We start from the raw sequence: 19,409 nt of genomic DNA, 5'->3' as shown, positions 1-19,409 counted from the left end.
GGCCCCACAAGCTCATCTTTGATGATACCAGCCCAAACCAGTACTCCACCTCCACCTTGCTGGCGTCTGAGTCGGACTGGAGCTCTCTGCCCTTTACCAATCCAGCCACGGGCCCATCCATCTGGCCCATCAAGACTTACTCTCATTTCATCAGTCCATAAAACCTTAGAAAAATCAGTCTTGAGATATTTCTTGGCCCAGTCTTGACGTTTCAGCTTATGTGTCTTGTTCAGTGGTGGTCGTCTTTCAGCCTTTCTTACCTTGGCCATGTCTCTGAGTATTGCACACCTTGTGCTTTTGGGCACTCCAGTGATGTTGCAGCTCTGAAATATGGCCAAACTGGTGGCAAGTGGCATCTTGGCAGCTGCACGCTTGACTTTTCTCAGTTCATGGGTAGTTATTTTGCGCCTTGGTTTTTCCACACGCTTCTTGTGACCCTGTTGACTATTTTGAATGAAACGCTTGATTGTTCGATGATCACGCTTCAGAAGCTTTGCAATTTTAAGAGTGCTGCATCCCTCTGCAAGATATCTCACTATTTTTTACTTTTCTGAGCCTGTCAAGTCCTTCTTTTGACCCATTTTGCCAAAGGAAAGGAAGTTGCCTAATAATTATGCACACCTAATATAGGGTGTTGATGTCATTAGACCACACCCCTTCTCATTACAGAGATGCACATCATCTAATATGCTTAATTGGTAGTAGGCTTTCGAGCCTATACAGCTTGGAGTAAGACAACATGCATAAAGAGGATGATGTGGTCAAAATACTCATATGCCTAATAATTCTGCACGCAGTGTATTTCCGCTAAGTTAAAACATGAATATATAAAAACGACCACATTTAGGGGTGAGGCTAAATGGGAAAGAGATCTACACAATGGGGAACCTATTATGTGGAATATTGTGTACAGAAATATTAAAAGATCTACTGTTTCACCCGCCCATGCATGGATCCTTTTGAAAATTATACATCGCCTCTACTATACACCAGCCCTACTCCATACCATTTACAAAGATAGGAAACAGAATTGCTATAAATGTAACAAAGATAGAGGAGATTACATACACCTGCTGTGGGAATGTCCAGGGATAAAGGAATATTGGATTAAAATATTCTGGAAATTGCAGGATTGCTCTCTTTTGAAGTACCAGGTATGCATTGATTACGTCATCCTGGGCATATTCCCAGAGATAGACCAAAACAAATTTGAGCAGATATTGTGGCTCCGGGGCATAGCACTAGCTAAAATAACAATTGTTAAACACTGGGGTACCAGTAAATACCCCAGCTTTCAGGAGTGGATGGAGTGGATGAATAGGGTGAGGCAATACGAACACATCTTAGCCCAAACAGCAGGGAAGAAGGCAGTCTGGCTGCGGATATGGGGTGACTGGAAATAATGACAGGTGAGGTAGACGTGGCAGCTTTGCGGAGGAGAAAAGGGGGGTATTTGGAAATATTGATAAGATGTAGATACGACAGTCCCGCGGAAAGAAAAAGGGGGGGGGGAGGGTGGGATAGGGGGGTTTATAGCTATAACTAATTGAAGAGTTAATTTAGGACGAGATGAAGCTAGTAATTTATCTATATGTCATTGCACTGTGATACTGAATAAGAAGATTGTTGTACCTTACCTCTTTGAAAATAAAATATATTTATAAAAAAAAAAATAAAAAAAAATTCAAATCCATTGTGGTGGTGTATAGAGCCAAACATGTTAGAATTGTGTCGATGTCCCAATATTTATGGACCTGACTGTACATTAAGTTACAAATTGTGTCTCCACGGTAACAGACTACAAACAAAGCATTTGCAGTCTGATCTTGCAGCCATAGTCTCTTTCATTTGCCCTCTCATTCTTAACTGTATACATACTGTAGGGATTTGAACTCGCAGTAGGGTTGGCAATGACAGATTTTCACGGAGACAGCAGGGTTTCAAAGTCCAAACTGTGCTTTATTTGGTCACTGACTGACATTCTGAGGTCTGCTTTATTCCTCAAGTGATGATTCCTACAGGCCTCACCTGGGATCACCTCAGGCTAGGGGAAAAACCTGTAAAGGAGGGGTGTGGGCTGGGAAATCCTATCTCCCAGTCCAAAGAAATCCAGCCCATATAACCTTAAACAAAGAGCTCCAGCAACCTAGTCTCTACTGAAGCAAATGCATCTTTCTGGATTTCTGCTACCTCACCCAACTAAGGAACCTGGGTGAGATATACGCTCCATCCACTATTTTACCATGCATATTACCAAAATACATTTTGTAGATCAGCAGGACACAGGGAATAGACCGCAGGGAGTATGACTGCAGAATCAGACTACACCGGAATTATTTGTAGTCTGTTACCATGGTGACAAATACTGTAGGTCTTTATAGGAGCTATAGGCACACAACTATACAAGATTTTAAATAAGACTAATTGCAGTGTTGCTTGATTTTCCATTGAAAATAAATTGGAACAACAAAAAAGTGGCTGTGAAGGTAGACCTACACTTTAAGGAGTATGTGACAAAATGGTTACTTCCTATGATACAATTTGTTTTTACTTTCCGTTTTTTGGTTATTGCATCAGGAAGTATTTTTCTTTTTCTTTAGCTAGGCTGTTCGGCCTCAATGTTTGGTGGACAGATTAGGACAAGGTGTTGATTGTTTGTAACTATATGGCTATACAATTACTTGAAGTAACATACAGTATTCTAGTAATAGCAAGCAATTCTCTATCCACTGGAAAGGGGATACCTGTTAGCATGGCGGGAGTTCAACCACTGGGTTCTCCATGGTTAACAAGAACGGTGGTCCTCTGTCATTTGTTTGAAAGGAACATTGGTTGAACATGCACGCTGCCCTCCATTCAGACTGTATGGGACTATCATAGATACTGTAGCTGAGTGCTGTACTTGGCTATCTTTTCAGCAGTCCCATCCAAACCGGGACCCGGGAGCCCTGTTCTTCTGATCAATGGGAGTCCCAGCAGTCATGCCCCCAGTGATTGAACAGTTATCTAACAAATAACTTATTTGTACCATAATTCCCCTTTAAAGAGGACCTGTCACCAGGAAATGCAATGCAATTTGAAAGCACTATATTATAGAGTAGAAGGAGCTGAGCAGATTGATATATAAGTTTTTGGGAAAAGAACCAGTAAAACCTGTAATTTATACATTTATATCTTCTTGTGAACAGCTATTGGTACAGGAGGGAGGTGTTATCAGTGATTGCTAGCATTGTGTTTAGAAGTGTGCATAAGAGTCCATTTACAAGACCGTTTTTCTGGATTCGCACCCGTTCTGCAATTTTGCGGAACAGGTGTGGACCCATTCATTTCAATGGGGCCGCAAAACATGTAGTTCCGCGGCCCCGCAAAAAATATAGGACGTGTCCTATTCTTGTCTGTAATCGCGGACAAGTATAGGCATTTCTATCATAGGGCTGGCCGTGTGTGTTCCGCAAAATGCGGAACGCACACGGCCGGTACCCGTGTTTTTTGGATCCGCAATTTGCGGACCTCCAAACATGGTCGTGTGAATGGACCCTAAGAGCTAGCTGTCTGATGTGTTATTAGTGACTGACAGCTATCTTTGTATGCACACTTTATACACACAATGCTATCAATGACTGATAACTTGAGATGAGCAAACTTGTGTTTTCAAGTTCGGCGTACAAAGTTCGGGTTATCTAAGAATTCCGTTGTGGATTCTGCTACCACGTTCCATAAGTTATGATCCGTTGTAGCGGAATCCATAACGGAATTCTTAGATAACCCGAACCTGAACCTTGTACGCCAAACTTGAAAACACAAGTTCGCTCATAGCTACAGATAATACCTTCTCCCTGTACCAATAGCTGTTCACAGGAGGTGAAAGCAAAGATATAAATGTATAAATTACAGGTTTTACTGAATCTTTTCCCATAATATATATATATATCAATCCGCTCAGCTTCTCCTGCTGTATAACATGGTGCTGTCAGATTGCATTGCTTTTTGTGGTGACATGTCCTCTTAAAGTCTGCCATTGACTTTCATTGCAAAAAAAACCTCATACCACTTAATATTCTTTTTTTGTGGCTTACAGTTGTATGGAAAATCATATTCCATCGGGAAGGTAGCTCCCAAGCCTTCACTTTTTTTTGTTTCATCTTATATGTGTAGCGTTCCTTTAAGAGAACAGAATGAGCACATAGGCGTCCAAGTCTTGTTTGACTGTTTGAAGAAATTTTAATATTTTCTGTGCTAATAATACTTGGCGTTGGTATCTGCTCTCCTCCCATTGTATGCTAAACTAAATGTCATGGCCTTGCCATTATAAATCCTGAGCGGAGATAATCCTACCGCTCACAGTTCAATGACTAATGACATGTGTAATACAGAGGGAAAATTAAACAGGAATCCTGTTACAGGAAGTTTTCATCATTCTCCTTGTCTCTTGCTTCCCTGTGAAACCCTCTTTTTTTCATCTCCGGGGACAGATTTGCTATTTTGGTCTGCATTACTTTTAAAATATCTCAAGTGAAGTCCACAAATATCTAAGGCTACTTTCACACCAGCGTTTTTGCTAGATCCGGCAGGGTTCAGCAAAAACTCTTCCGTTACTGATAATACAACCGTCTGCATCCGTTATGAACAGATCCGGTTGTATTATCTGTAACATACCCAAGACGGATCCATCATGAACTCCATTGAAAGTCAATGGAGGACGGATCCGTTTTCTATTGTGGCAGAGAAAACATATCCGTCCCCATTGACTTTTATTGGGGGTCATGCCGGATCCGTCTTGCTCCGCATCCCAGGACGGAAATCAAAATACAACATGTTGGGGTTTGCTCCCCAATCTGGAAACGCAACTAAACGGATCGGAAAGCATTTTGGAGCACTCCATTCTGTTCAGTTTAGTTTTGTCCCATTGACAATGAATAGGGCCAAAACGAAAGCGTTTTTTTTCCAGTATTGAGCCCCTATGACGGAACTCAATACCGGAAAACTTAAACGCTAGTGTGAAAGTAGCCTAAGGCAAAAAAAATTTATGGCAGCTCCTGGTTCACACAGTCATCTTTCATGTGCCCGCAGACGACGCTGTTATGCTTTGAGTTTAATGATCATCTATATGAGGCTCCGTCAGAACACTATTGAGTCCGTGGTAATGAATGGTTGGTCTTGCATTGAAATTTCAAAGCTCCTACGGTTCAGTGGTCAGAGTACAAATAGGAGAAGATAACTTTAAAGAAGAGGACTGAAATTATGCAGTTTCTTTCGGCTGCGGACGGATGTGCCGCAGGGATGGAGAATAATGGTCTCTGCAGGAATTACTTTACTGTATGCGCTCACCAAATTGCCACTTGTAATCACGCTGCTTTTTAAGAAATCCATACAGCCTGTCCACCAATTTACATCTGCTTATTTAGAATGGGATTCATTCCCCATGATGCATTTGTTCATAGGATTTAAAGTGAAGCTGAAAAACCAACGTTTGGGGCATGTGAAGAATTGGTTAAGGATATTGGGACGGGTTGGAGGTCGAAACAGCTTTAATGAAATGTGCCATAGAAAATGACCTATTGTTTAAATCACATTTTTAAGAATTTCTGGTGGTGTTATTTTACATTTTTCATGTCAATATCTATATTTAAACAAAAACCATAAAATCCTGCAGTTTTCGTACTGGTCACTAAGCCTAATAATAGATGCCACTTCTTTGTCTGTACAGATCACTTTACTGCAGTTATCTGCTTATCCGTCATTTTAATCCTGCCTGTAATGTTATCACCTCTGTGTATAGATAAGACAAGATCCACCATTCTCAGTAGGTGATTGTCAGAGCTTATCTATTCTTTCCTTGTACAATGACCTCTGCACAGGTCACAGAGCATGCCCAGAAAACTCTCCCATAAAAGTCAATGAGGTCCTCTCCTGACCATTGTGTCTATGGCCCATGGGGATGCCCTAAAGCAATTTGCTTAATGATTTCTAAATGCCGTTAAGAACCGCTCAGGCAAGATGGCCGCCCCCATAATAGAATAAAAAATCTGAAAATAAAAACAAATTAGAAAAAAAGAACAGGTGTCACTATGTGGCTTTAGTTAGCAGATAACATTTTTGGTGACACACTTCCTTTAACAGAACTGCATGAAGTATGAGGTGACGGCTCTGATGTTAGTCATTCAATTGCCCCATTTTTTTCCATCTTCTGGCCCATACCGCATAAAGACTTTCTCTTACTATGTTATAGCTCTGCAGGGTTTGCCCTAAATCCTCATTTTTACGTCAAATACTTCCCAGAAGAGCCACAAATTGCCCTCATGCCAGCCAGAATGCCCCCCATGACAACCACCATAGCTTCCCTGCCAGCCACAATATCCCCCTCACTTACGTCAGGTGCAGTTACTGGAGTTGGCTCCTAATGGTTTGCGTCTGCTTCCCCTACGTAATCATTGAAAATGGAGATCACCTGCCCAATAATGGCACATGGTCAAGGACCAAAGGAACATGTCCATCATGGCCAGGCCACTACTTATTTTGACGGTGGGTAAACAACATGAGCTGAATGTGTCATGATGACCATGGACAGGCCGGCCATTTTGTATAGGAAAAACGGCAAACGTGTTGGAAATATTCCCACACAAAATGTATAAAAAAGGTGCTAAAAAGAATCTGCATGCAGAGAATTCTAGTCCTATATCTTGGTGGTCAAAGGGGTGCCATGTATTGTGTGAGATATGCATTAATTTTCTTGCATTTTGTAACTGTTCCTCTTGATAGACCAAGATATATATATTCTATATAGATATATAGTCCTATTCCATACGATTAAAGGTTTGGTACGAAGGTCTAAAGTTTTTTTTATCTACAGCAAATCTTAGCTTGTTCTTCACCATCATTATGTTTATGATTTCAAAGGACATGAGCAAGGGTGTCCACTGGAATGTTCCCTTGCCGTTACAGATCTTCCAGGTGCCTCTAAGTTAGATGTGGTGGTCCCAAATTGCCATTTAAAAGGGTATTCTGGTGGTTATATAAATGTATCCTCCATCCACAAGATAGGATATACCCACTGGATGGAAGACCTACAGTAGCATGACCTCTGGACAAAATGGCACTTGTAAGGGCAGACACACACACAAACGAGTTGAATGAGATAAATTCACAGCATGTGTCAGTGACAGGTCCCGTTCTGGCCTCGTTCCTCTGACAGGATCGCGCAGCTTTATACTGATTTATAATGCTGTGTAACCCTGTGAGTCTTGGAAAAGAAGCAAAGGAGAAGCGGTCCATCTCATATGGTGGAAGTACCGTTAGGCACACAGGTAGCTTAAGATGAATTTTATTATTGGCAATATAACGCATTTCGGGGCTGGACTAGGGTTGGTCATATCTGACGAAGGGGCTAGTCTAGTCCTGAAACTTGTTATATTGCCAATAGTATGATTCACCTTAAGTTAACTGTGTGCCTGATGGTACTTCCATGGTACGTCCTGTATCTTCTACCTGGCCATCCTTGGCCCTGACGAGCAAGCAGCAGCCCATAATAGATAATCTTTACATGCACAGAAGGGTGTTGTGCTCCCAGCACAACCCCACCAGGTGAGCACTCCAGCCACTGTGTTTTGTCCTGTGCCACAACGATCCTTCTATGTGCACTTTCCCTTTCTCACTATACCATTCGTTACTGAGTTCTGGAATGTATTGTATTACACGGACAGCATTATGTCAGTGTAATTCAGCAGATTTCAGGACTCTTAAAAGGTCAACAGTATCTGTTAAGTGGGGGTCCGACACCCAGGAACCCCGCCGATCAGCTGTTTTGAGAAAGCCTTCTCTCAGCTTACCAAGTACAGAGCCGTACATCGTATAGTGGCTAAGCTTGGCATGGTGCTAAGCCTTAAAGTGAACCTGTCATCAACTTTATGCTGCCCATACTAACTTCAGAATAAAGTAGAGACAGGTAAGTTGATTTCGGCGATCGGTCATTTAAAAATTAAAAGTAATTAGTTACCGAGAACCAAATCATAATCATTGCAGACTGGGCCTGGAAAAGAGTCCGGCCTCCTGAGAAGAGTCCTGGTTATACATGAATTCCTGATCTCCTGCCCACCTGCTGATGGCTGACAGTCTTCTACCTAGTTTTCTCCCTTTCTCTCTAGGAGAGAACTGCCAATCATCAGCAGATGGTCGGGGAGAGCAGGAGATTATAATAACCAGGACTCTTCTCAGGTGGATTTGACTCTTTTCAAGGCCTGGGCTGCAATGATTATGATGCTGGTTCTCGGCAACCACTTACTTTTAGATCATGAGTGACACAGGGCTGACATCAGCATTTCTGTCACTATATTATGCTGACCTCAGTGGGAATATGTCATCAGAAAATGATCTATTGTTCAAATTGTTTTATGTTAAACCTATTTTATTTGGTAATTTTAGTTTGAATTTTCCATGTCATTCTTTATATTAAAAGAAAAAACATATTATGCTGTTTTTGCACTAGCCGCTAGGTCTAATAATACGTGGAGACTTCTGTTCTGTTCATGTAACTTTGAGTAGCAGGCAGAATTACACAGGATCCACCAGTCACAATAGGTGATATCACAGTTTATCTACTCCTTCCTGACCTCTACACACAGCCTGGCTAGAAAACTCTCCCATAGAAGCCAATGAGGTCCCCTCCAGTCTATTGTGTCTATTGCTAATCTGGCCGTTCTAAAATAAAAAATAAAAAAAATGGAAGTCTTGACATATTTTAGGTCTAGTGTGAAAACTGCATGATTTTAGCATCATTTTTAGAATATTCATAGGAACCTTGAAAGTTTGAAAGGAAAATCACCAGAAATTTTAGAACAAATATGCTTAACATAAAAACTTGGTTTAAAACAATAGTCCACTTTTTTGTGACACACTCCCTTTAAGGCATTTTCTACTCCCATGACCTTATTCTCTTCTGATCCTATACTTATACATCCTATACATACGTTATACATCCATATGTTAACCTGCATTTTATTGTTGAGGTGAACAACTCTGATGAGAGAGCAGGTGCTACACTTTCACAAGAGAATCCTCAGGACCTTAAAGGGGTTGTCCGGCCTTGGAACTGACAACCCCTGGGGTCCTAACCTGTTCAGCTGAACATACACTTCAACGGGTTTGCGATCCGCAAGATGCGGAAAAGAATAGGACATGTCTTATGTTTTGAGGAGTGGTCATACAGACCTGGAAGCACACAGAAGGGCAGACTGGGTGGTAACAAAGACACAGGCAGGGCAGGCTGAGTACTAAGCTCCATGAGTAAGGATGCAGTTTTCATTAGAAACAAGTAGGAGTTTGTTGAATAAGGTGGCGGTAGAGATAATCCACATGTGTTTTTAATGTTTTTTTTAAATAAATCACCTTTGCTGGTCACTAGAAACCTAAAAGCTCAGGCACCCTCTGCATGAAAAGGGCCCCTTAAATACCAAGGTACCCTTAGCCATTGGCTGGGGAAGGATTAGGAAGTGCATGCACTGTCTCTTTTAGAGGCTGGACGTCAGCACCCTAAGGGAGCATGAGGCACAAGGGTGCATGATATTTAGGTTCCTTGGTGACCAACAAAGGTGTTTGATAGTCTAGTGCTATTGCGATTTACCTGCTTTTATCCTGTCTGTATTCTCCTGTCTGTATTCTTGCCGTGTTTCAAGTGTCTTGATGCCTGTGTGCTCCTACACTTTCAAGTCCAAGTTGAGTCCAGTTTTTGCCCTATCTTAACCCAGTCTTTCTATCCTGTCTGTGCTCCAGTCAAGTCATCAGCCTGCCTGCCTTATGTTTGCCTGCCTTGTGTGACTGTTCAGACAATACCTGCAGTTTTCCTGCTTGTTTACTGTGTTTTCTGTACCCTGAGCTCCTGGTGCTTGCAGTCCTGGTTACAGTCCCTGACCTCAGAGGGTCAGCTGCCAACTACACCAGGACTATCCCTGGAGGTAGTGATCTGGTTGCTTCTCTGCAGCAAAGTCCAGATTCCTGTATAAGGGGTTAAAGGGTGAATACCAGGGGAGCCCCAGAATAATGCCTTGAGGGTTTAAGCTAAAGTCAAACCAATTAGTTTGCAGAGTGGGTTCACACTCACTGATCCATAAAATCCTCTTTGTAATGAACCTCACAATGGCCGGCTTTCTTACTATCCAGTGCTTACCACAGTAAAAATGAAGGTGCACTTGGCTGTTACATTATTTCTGAGCTGATGCTATGGTGTGGTGAGATCCTCAAATGTCCAGAAATCAGGAGAACAAGGAATGAACTGCAGTTTACTGGCACTTAACTTTGCTGTAAGAATACATCAGAAAACCAGAGGCACAAGTTCTTAGCTGTTACATATCCTGTTGTCACAACAAAATAGTGGTAGGTTCCTTTCCACGTGCATCAGGGCTGACCTTTCCCTTAATCTCTCTCGTTTCATTGAGGTGTGGCCAGGCTCTTCATCTTTGTTTAAACCCTTTGGACTACTTCTCTCTGCTTCAGGAGTCACCACTATCAATTGGCCTCCTCATCTTCATCCACAGGTTGAGAAACAGAACCAGCAGTATGAGCAGTCTACCCTACTCTTTGTATCAACCCCTCTACACTAGTGCCATATCTTGCCTCTGTTGTTGCTTTTGGTAGTCCTCCATACCCTGCAGCCCCCAGGCTAAGCGCATGCAGTTCGGTGGTAGATCCTGCTCTGTATCCTTCTACTCTGCTGCCACCAGATACATACTGTACTCTCGAGCTGTGGCTGTTCTTACTGGGCCTCCAAATCCTGTTCTTCCAAGTCTTACGTACTCTAGCTATGTGCTTAAAGTAGCAATGTACTAAGAAAAGCACCTAAATAACAATATCAACAAAACATATATCGATCTATATAAAAAAAAAAAGCTATAAAGACTCATAAGAGGGGCAGTGCACCCACTATATTTTATGGTATTACTTCACACTTCAAACCACAATTTTAGTGCCCACAGTGCAAACTGCAACAATTTCTCTCCCTCTCACAGACCGTGCTTTCATGAGCTTTATATCTAATTCTTAGGCAGCCAGGTAGACAGACGCAGTCTCACCGGAAGCATGTCGACATGCGAAGACGTGTCTCTCATTCTCCTAGGTGGTCTCTGACCCTCCAGCCGGACATCCCTTACCGCTCGCTGGCCACGAGGGGCGGGGTGTCACCCCCCGGAGGGCGGAGCTAATTAAGGTTTGCGCTTTACGCGTGCTCGTCACTCTGTGAGATCCACTCCGGATCTTGGTACTGTTGGGAGACGGGACTCCGTCATTCCCAGCGCTGACATTGGTCAGGGGTCCCGGGATGCCGGAACCCCTAGCGTCAGCTGTTGCCAGGGAACCTCTGTTGTCATGTCTCCTGACTTTGATATGTGGTGGGAGGTTCCTTTCTCTGCACACTCTCAGCCCTCACCTGTGCTTCCCTGGTCTGAGGGTGGAGATTGGGTGTGACCTCAGTAGTGTCAGGTGTTCTGTGGTGATCTTTTCCCCCACTCACTGCTGATTATTCAGTTACTTCCCTGGTTCTGGATCTGAAGCTATCTGGCGAGTGGTTTTTCTGGTTATTGACTCTGGCTTTGGTTTGGTTGTCTTCTGGTTCTTGTGCCCTGGCTTACGTTTACTGACCATTCTCGTGTTTCCCTATTGACCACTGCATAGTGTCACAGTATTTACTTTGGGGTTTTGCCAACTACGGCCGGTGTGCCCAGCTGCCCTGCTATTTGACACCTGGGAAGGACTGTGCCAAAGTCCCCCTTCCTCCTGGAGGAGGAGTACCCCAGCCCTCAAGGGTGTTCAGAGTGTGACGGCTTGCGCAAAGTGTGTCTGGTACACCACGTTTGCTGGCCGTCAGTTTGGCTTTATCATTGCATTAGCATTACACTGATGCTGCATTTCAAGCATTCTGTTCACTCGTATATTCCCTCCAGTGTAAATCCACTATCTCTATTGGGATTTTCAGACCACTCCTCAGGTCAACAGTAGGGCAGTCTTCAAATCTTGGCACGGACTCTGAAGGATTCCCACTATGCCACTCCTCCCACTGTCTATTCCACTCAGTCCAGTTCACGATTGTACTACTAGGCCACAACTCACGCTTGCAGTGTAATGAGACCTCACTGTAGCTGTCTTTCTAAACCACAGACATAGGGATCCCCCACAGCTCTTCCAACATAACCTATGTTTCACCTACCCAGAGCTTGAACACAGTACCACTCAACTCACTACTGGTTTCCTATCTCTCCGTCCCTGGAGATAAACACATGTGCTGATGAAATACTGCAGCCATCATCAATGTGGTAGCAGCCTGCTTGGAACAGTAGCAGGTCTACCTCCCACAAAATCCAACTGTAAGAGCCCTCAGACCACTGCTGGTCACTGTCTACTGTGACACATGCTCCAGGCCCACTTGGCAAAGTAGCCATGCCATTCTAATACTGCTACTGCAACTTCTAATTTTCCATGCCTCCATGCAGAAGAACAAGCTCGCTTCCTCAGGCAATCAGATTCGGACCTACAACTAACCAAGTCCCACAGCGCTCAGATCTAGCACCTCTCATGCATCACCTGTACTCCCTAAGTTTGGTGTCAAACCTCATTTCATATAGTTTTTCCTCTGCCCCCTCCTATCAGTGTGTCTTGTAGTCTACTTAAAGGTACTTGCTACTATAAAAAGATAAAATGGACACAACAATCATCCATGAGCTGGAAGTGAGGGTACCCAGTTCTCCCCTCTAAGCAGCCATTAATTTTATACATGCAGCATCCTGTTCCAAGAGTCGAAAGTGTGAAAATATTATTCATGTCATTTACCCATTTGCTGTATTTTCTGTATGCACATGGTAATCACAGGCCATATCTTTAACCACCAAAAGATGGGGCTGGTGTCATGCTCTTAATAAGAGAGGGCAGAACGTTCTAGAGCCAGTCTAACTCAGTCTTTTCTAAAGAGAGAGTCTAACCCAGCCTAGGGCTACAAGGAGGAAGCACAAATGTAAAGCTGACAGTCCAGCTCATCCTGAACCTGGTACCACCCAGGATAGTGCAAAGTAGACCAGATGCTGTAGAGAGGTGTAGAGAAAGACTTGTAGAGATGACCCGTCCTAAAAAGCACTTTATTGACTCTATGGCACTAGTGTTCAGGAGAGGCCTCCGGTGCCTGCGTACATTGCACACAGTTTAGTGCGTCTGTAGTTTTCCACATCCCAAGGTGGAAGACTTCTCGAGTCATTGAGGCCCTGTACTCTACTATCCTACACCCAGGGCCGGCCTTTGGGGTGTGTGAGCTGTGCGGCCGCACAGGGCGCCATGGCAACAGGGGCGCCCGGCGGCCGACACAGCCACTGGCGGATCCAGGGGCGCGGTAGGGGGGCGGCAGCGGGGGGTTGCATAGGGAGATGAACGCTTCCATTGTGGAAGCGCTCATCTCCATAGTCATCTGTATTGCCGTCCTCAGGACAGCGATAAAGATGGCTGTGCTGAGACAGGGGAGGGAGAGGCGTGTCCCTTTCCCTTCCTCTGATAGGCTGCAGGCACTAGCCTATCAGAGGCCGGCGCAGGCGGCGCGATGACGTCATCGCGCCGCCTGAGCCGTACAGCGCAGGACACAGGCCGGAAGAGGCCTGCATCGCATCGCTGACATGGAGGTAAGTATAAGTGTTTTTTTTTATATATGCAATACTTTTACTGGCACATTGGGGGGCTGTTATTACTGGCACATTGTGGGGCTGTTATTACTGGCACATTGGGGGGGGCTATTATTACTGGCACATTGGGGGGGCTGTTATTACTGGCACATTGTGGGGCTGTTATTACTGGCACATTGTGGGGGCTATTATTACTGGCACATTGGGGGGGCTGTTATAACTGGCACATGATGGGGGGGCTCTTATTACTGGCACATGATGGGGGGCCGTTATTACTGGCACATGATTGGGGGGGTTTCTCTTGTTACTGGCACATTATTGGGGGCACTATAGGGGCATCTACTGAGGCCACAAAGAAGGGGTATTTTATATGGGGGCTCTGTACAGTAGAATTTTATACTGGGACACATTATGGTGGGCACTATGGGGAAGGGGTTAGAGGAGTACTATGGGGTCATCTACGGGGGCACTAAGAAGGGGTATTTTATACTTTCAAATTAAGGGGGACACTGAGGGCATCTACTGGGGCATTTTATACTGGTACATTATGGGGGCACTAGAAGGAAGGTGGGAGAGGAGCACTATGGGGGCACTGTACTGGGGTATTTTATACTGGCACGTTATGGGGGCACTATGGGGACATTAGCTCAACTGGGGGCATTACAAGGGGGTATTTTTTGCACTGTCACATTATAAGGAGAATTATTTCTACTGGGGGGCATTTTGGTGGGCTTTATTACTCCCCCATGGTATGACCCCCTAGTAGCAGCACCAGCCAATCCCTGCTCTGCTATCCCTCTGCCCCTTCTCCAAATCCTTATTATGAAATCTTTCTCATTAGGATAAAAACACAACATCAGCTCCATCGAGTGTTGAAGTGGTGTCCGAGATCCCCAAGGGCCAAGCCAAGTAATTGTAAATTTTTATGTGAAATATGTTTGTTATACATATATAGCATACACTGTGCCACACAATATACAGTATACCTCTACACTGTGCCTCACAATATACAGTATACCGCTACACTGTGCCACACAATATACAGTATACCGCTACACTGTGGTAGTCTGTTCTATAAGCACCATTGTTTTGTGGCGGCGACCAGAAAATAATCTGGAAGTGCCCCTCCCGAGACCAGGCTCTGGATCCGCCACTGGACACAGCTCGCAGTCGGTCTCTTACAGCAGGCCGGCCCGAGATTGTGTGAAAAACTATTTGTTACAAAGATTGTTTTCCTCTTTGTGTATGTTTAGGTGAACCGAGGGGGGGGAGCCACAAGATTAGCTCGCACAGGGTGCCTGAACACCTAAGGCCAGCCCTGCCTACACCATCTGGGGATAAAGGCAGTAGCAGAATTTCTGAATACCAGAGAGTGTCAATTCCATGCACACAATCAGTTTGTACTGAATTTACTTGAATTCACATTGACGCAAAACTACTTTTTGTTTGATAGCATCTTTTACCACCAGGTCAGGGGCACTGCGATGGGGGGTCCTTGTGCTCCATCATATGCAAATTTTGTATTTGGGGAACCACCCATTTCATCTACTGTAGATATCGTCATGTGGGCCAGATATATAGACGATGTCTTTGTCATCTGGAAAGGAAAAAGAGATGGCTTTAAAGAATTGATGCTATCCGTTAATAAGAATGACATTGGTTTGCGGTTCACCTCAGAGTTGGAAAACAATACCCTCACGTTTTTGGATATTGAGATCAGGAGTGGACCCGGAGGTAAAATACAAACCAAAACATTCAGGAAACCCACTGCCATGAACGTACTATTGAGGTGGGACAGTCATCACCCCCAGCCCCTGAAACAGAGAATTCCAATCGGGCAATACCTGAGGGTTAGGAGGAACTGTTCATCTTTGGAGGATTTCAATCAACAAGCGGGGACCTCAGAGAAAGGTTTTTAGAAAGGGGATACCCTTAATCAGTCCTGAAAAGGGCTTATCACAGAGCCCTCGAGAGTAATCGAACAGAGCTTCTACACCCGGTCAAAAACAGAACATGGTTAATTCGATACGCCTGATTGCTACCTATGACGGGGCAGCGAAGGAGATCAGAGAGGTGATCTGAAAACATTGAGGGATTCTTCAATTAGACCTCTATATTAAGGATGTAATATCGGGGACCCCACAGATTACATACCAGAGGGGATGTAGCCTACGAGATTGGCTGGTCCATAGCCATTTTAGTGATCCATCTAGAAAGGTAGGAGGAGGTTGGCTTTGTCCGGTGAAACATGTTGAAACATGTTGAAAGTTATCATGGGGGAATCTATTCAGGAATGAAATTTATGGGTATTGAGATCGTGCCCCCTCCCCCCCCCAATGAGAGGGGGCGGTTGGGATAAAAACAATCCTGCAGCGAGAAACTGTAATGACCGGCGTCACTCACAGGGAGGGAAAAGGGAAAGCCCTGCCCAAGGGAGAGGGTAAGGTGGTGACCCCTGACTCACCTTGCAGCTGGCACCTGACTGCCCTGACGTCCCTAGACGGGTTCCTCACCCGTGCGGCGATCACGTGCCTAAACCCTGGCTTTCCCTGAAATGAGCCCTAGATAGTGAACGGGCCGGTGGGATCGCTAGTCCGCACCACTGAACTAAGAGGGAAACACCAGGGAGAGGACAGACAATACAGACAAACACATACACCCAGGTGGGCGACCACAGCAGTCCACAAAGGTCCAACAGGGATACGGAGGGTAGCGTTCTGGATCAACAACCAGAGAACGCAGCAACACAGCTCCAGAGTGTCAGAATAGATGTCCAGGCAGGAAGCTCTATATCTGGTAACCAGAGAAGTGTGAGAGGGGAATATAAGGAGGTTTGGGAGTGCTGGACAAGGAACAGCTGAGGAGAAGGAGCTACGGATCCCTGAGTGAGCCAAAAGGGTTTGCAAAGCAAACCCAGAAAGCTACCGTAAGAAAACAGCCCTATCTTACATAGAGCGCGCAGCCAACCACTGCGACCTCCTGACCCCGGGTACAACGGAGTCAGGCGTGGCTCTTGACACCCTCGTGACAGTACCCCCCTCTCTACGAGGGGCCTCCGGACACTCAGGACCAGGTCTCTCAGGATGAGAGGCATGAAAAACCCGAACTAGCCTGTCGGCGTTTACCTCAGACGCAGGAACCCACATTCTTTCCTCGGGACCGTAACCTCTCCAATGCACCAGATATTGAAGAGAGCGGCGGACCCGACGAGAATTAATCATTTTGGATATCTGAAATTCTAGATTACCATCCACGACAACAGGAGGGGGTGGCAGCGGTGACGGTTCTAGAGGTGGAACATATTTTTGGAGTAACGACTTATGAAAGACATTATGGATTTTAAAAGTCTGAGGTAACTCCAGGCGAAAAGCCACAGGGTTGATGATGGCTACAATTTTGTAAGGACCAATAAACCTAGGACCCAGTTTCCAAGAGGGAACCTTCAATTTGATATTCCTAGTAGACAACCACACATAGTCATTTACTCCTAGGTCCGGACCTGGCGACCGTCTCTTATCAGCCATGCATTTGTATTTACCTCCCATATTTTTCAAGTTAGCTTGCACCTTCTGCCATACCGATGAAAGATATGACGAAAACCGTTCCTCTTCGGGAACCCCAGAAGACCCCCCCTCTTTGAAAGTACAGAATTGGGGATGAAAACCATATGCACCAAGAAATGGTGACTTGCCAGTGGATTCCTGACGACGATTATTTATGGCAAACTCAGCTAACGGTAAATATGATGACCACAACTCTTGGTTTTCAGACACAAAACATCTTAGATATGTCTCCAGGTTTTGGTTGGTACGCTCAGTCTGTCCATTCGACTGAGGATGGAAAGCTGAGGAAAAGGACAAGTGTACCCCCAAACGGGAACAAAAAGCTTTCCAAAATTTAGAAATAAACTGGGTACCCCGATCCGAAACAACATCGGAGGGGACCCCGTGAAGCTTCACGATCTCACTGACGAATACCTGAGCAAGAGTTTTAGCATTAGGTAGTGCGGGTAACGCAATGAAGTGTACCATTTTGCTAAACCTGTCCACTACTACCAAAATAACTGTTTTACCCGCAGACAAAGGTAAGTCAGTGATAAAATCCATTGACAGATGTGTCCATGGTCTATTGGGAATGACGAGTGGTAATAGAGACCCTGCAGGACGTGTATGTGAAACTTTTGCGCGCGCACAGGTAGAACAAGAAGACACAAAATCCAATACATCCTGACGCAACCTTGGCCACCAAAAACGACGAGACAATAGCTCCAAGGTTGCTTTACTACCCGGGTGCCCAGCAAGTGCCGAATTATGATGTTCCTTTAATAATTCGAAACGTAGGTTCAACGGTACAAATAATTTCTCTGAGGGGCAAGAGACCGGGCGTCCCCCTGGGCCTCTAACACCTTCCCCTCCAGAGCAGAGTGTACCGCAGAAACAACCACTCCTCTTTGAAGAATGGGCACCGGATCACTCACATTACCCCCTCCAGGGAAACAACGAGATAGTGCATCAGCCTTGGTATGCTTTGCCCCAGGACGATAGGTAATCACAAAGTTAAACCTGGTAAAAAATAGCGACCACCTAGCCTGTCTAGGGGTGAGACGCTTAGCTGATTCGAGGTACAGAACATTTTTGTGGTCCGTAATCACAGTGACAGGGTGGACTGCCCCCTCTAAAAAGTGACGCCACTCCTCAAACGCAAGTTTAATAGCTAACAGTTCCTTATTGCCAATATCGTAGTTCTTTTCTGCTGCAGATAGTTTTTTAGAAAAGAAAGCACAAGGACGCCATTTGCCAGGAGACGGACCCTGAGACAGTACAGCCCCCACTCCCACCTCTGATGCATCGACTTCAACAATAAAAGGCTGAGAGACATCAGGTTGGACTAGTACAGGTGCCGAGGTAAACCTCTCTTTTAGAGAGGAAAAAGCAACTTTAGCGGCGTCAGACCATTTAGAAAAATCAGTCCCCTTCCTAGTCATGTCAGTAAGGGGTTTTACAATAAGTGAATAATTTTTAATGAATTTCCTATAGAAATTCGCGAAGCCCAAGAACCGTTGTAGTGCTTTGAGGTTCTCAGGAAGATCCCAATCCAAAATTGCCTGGACCTTCCTAGGATCCATACGGAAACCTGAAGCAGATAAAAAATAACCTAGGAATTGTATCTCCTGAACGGCAAAGACACATTTTTCAATTTTAGCATATAATTTATTCGTCCGTAGGACCTGCAGTACTTGTCTAACATGCACCTCATGTGTTCTCAGATCAGACGAATAAATTAAAATATCATCTAGGTATATTACCACAAACCTGCCGATTAGATGACTAAAAATGTCATTAACGAAATGTTGAAAGACGGCAGGAGCATTGGTCAGACCGAAAGGCATAACTAGATTTTCATAATGCCCCTCAGGGGTGTTAAAAGCTGTCTTCCACTCATTCCCCTCCTTAATACGAATCAGATTGTAGGCCCCCCTAAGATCAAGTTTGGAGAACCACCTAGCACCCGCAATCTGGTTAAACAGGTCAGGAATGAGAGGAAGAGGGTATGGGTCTCGGATGGTTATCCGATTTAATTCGCGAAAATCTAGGCAAGGACGCAGGCCCCCATCTTTCTTTTTAACGAAGAAAAACCCTGCAGCCACGGGTGAAGAAGAGGGTCTGATGTGTCCCTTAGCCAAACTCTCGGAGATATAATCTTTCATGGCTTGTCTCTCTGGACCTGAAAGATTATATAACCTGGTCTTGGGTAATTTTGCGCCGG

This window comes from Bufo bufo, chromosome 5, assembly GCF_905171765.1.
Source record: "Bufo bufo chromosome 5, aBufBuf1.1, whole genome shotgun sequence".
Classification (NCBI taxonomy): domain Eukaryota; kingdom Metazoa; phylum Chordata; class Amphibia; order Anura; family Bufonidae; genus Bufo; species Bufo bufo.
Note: the sequence above shows the minus strand (reverse complement) of the source record.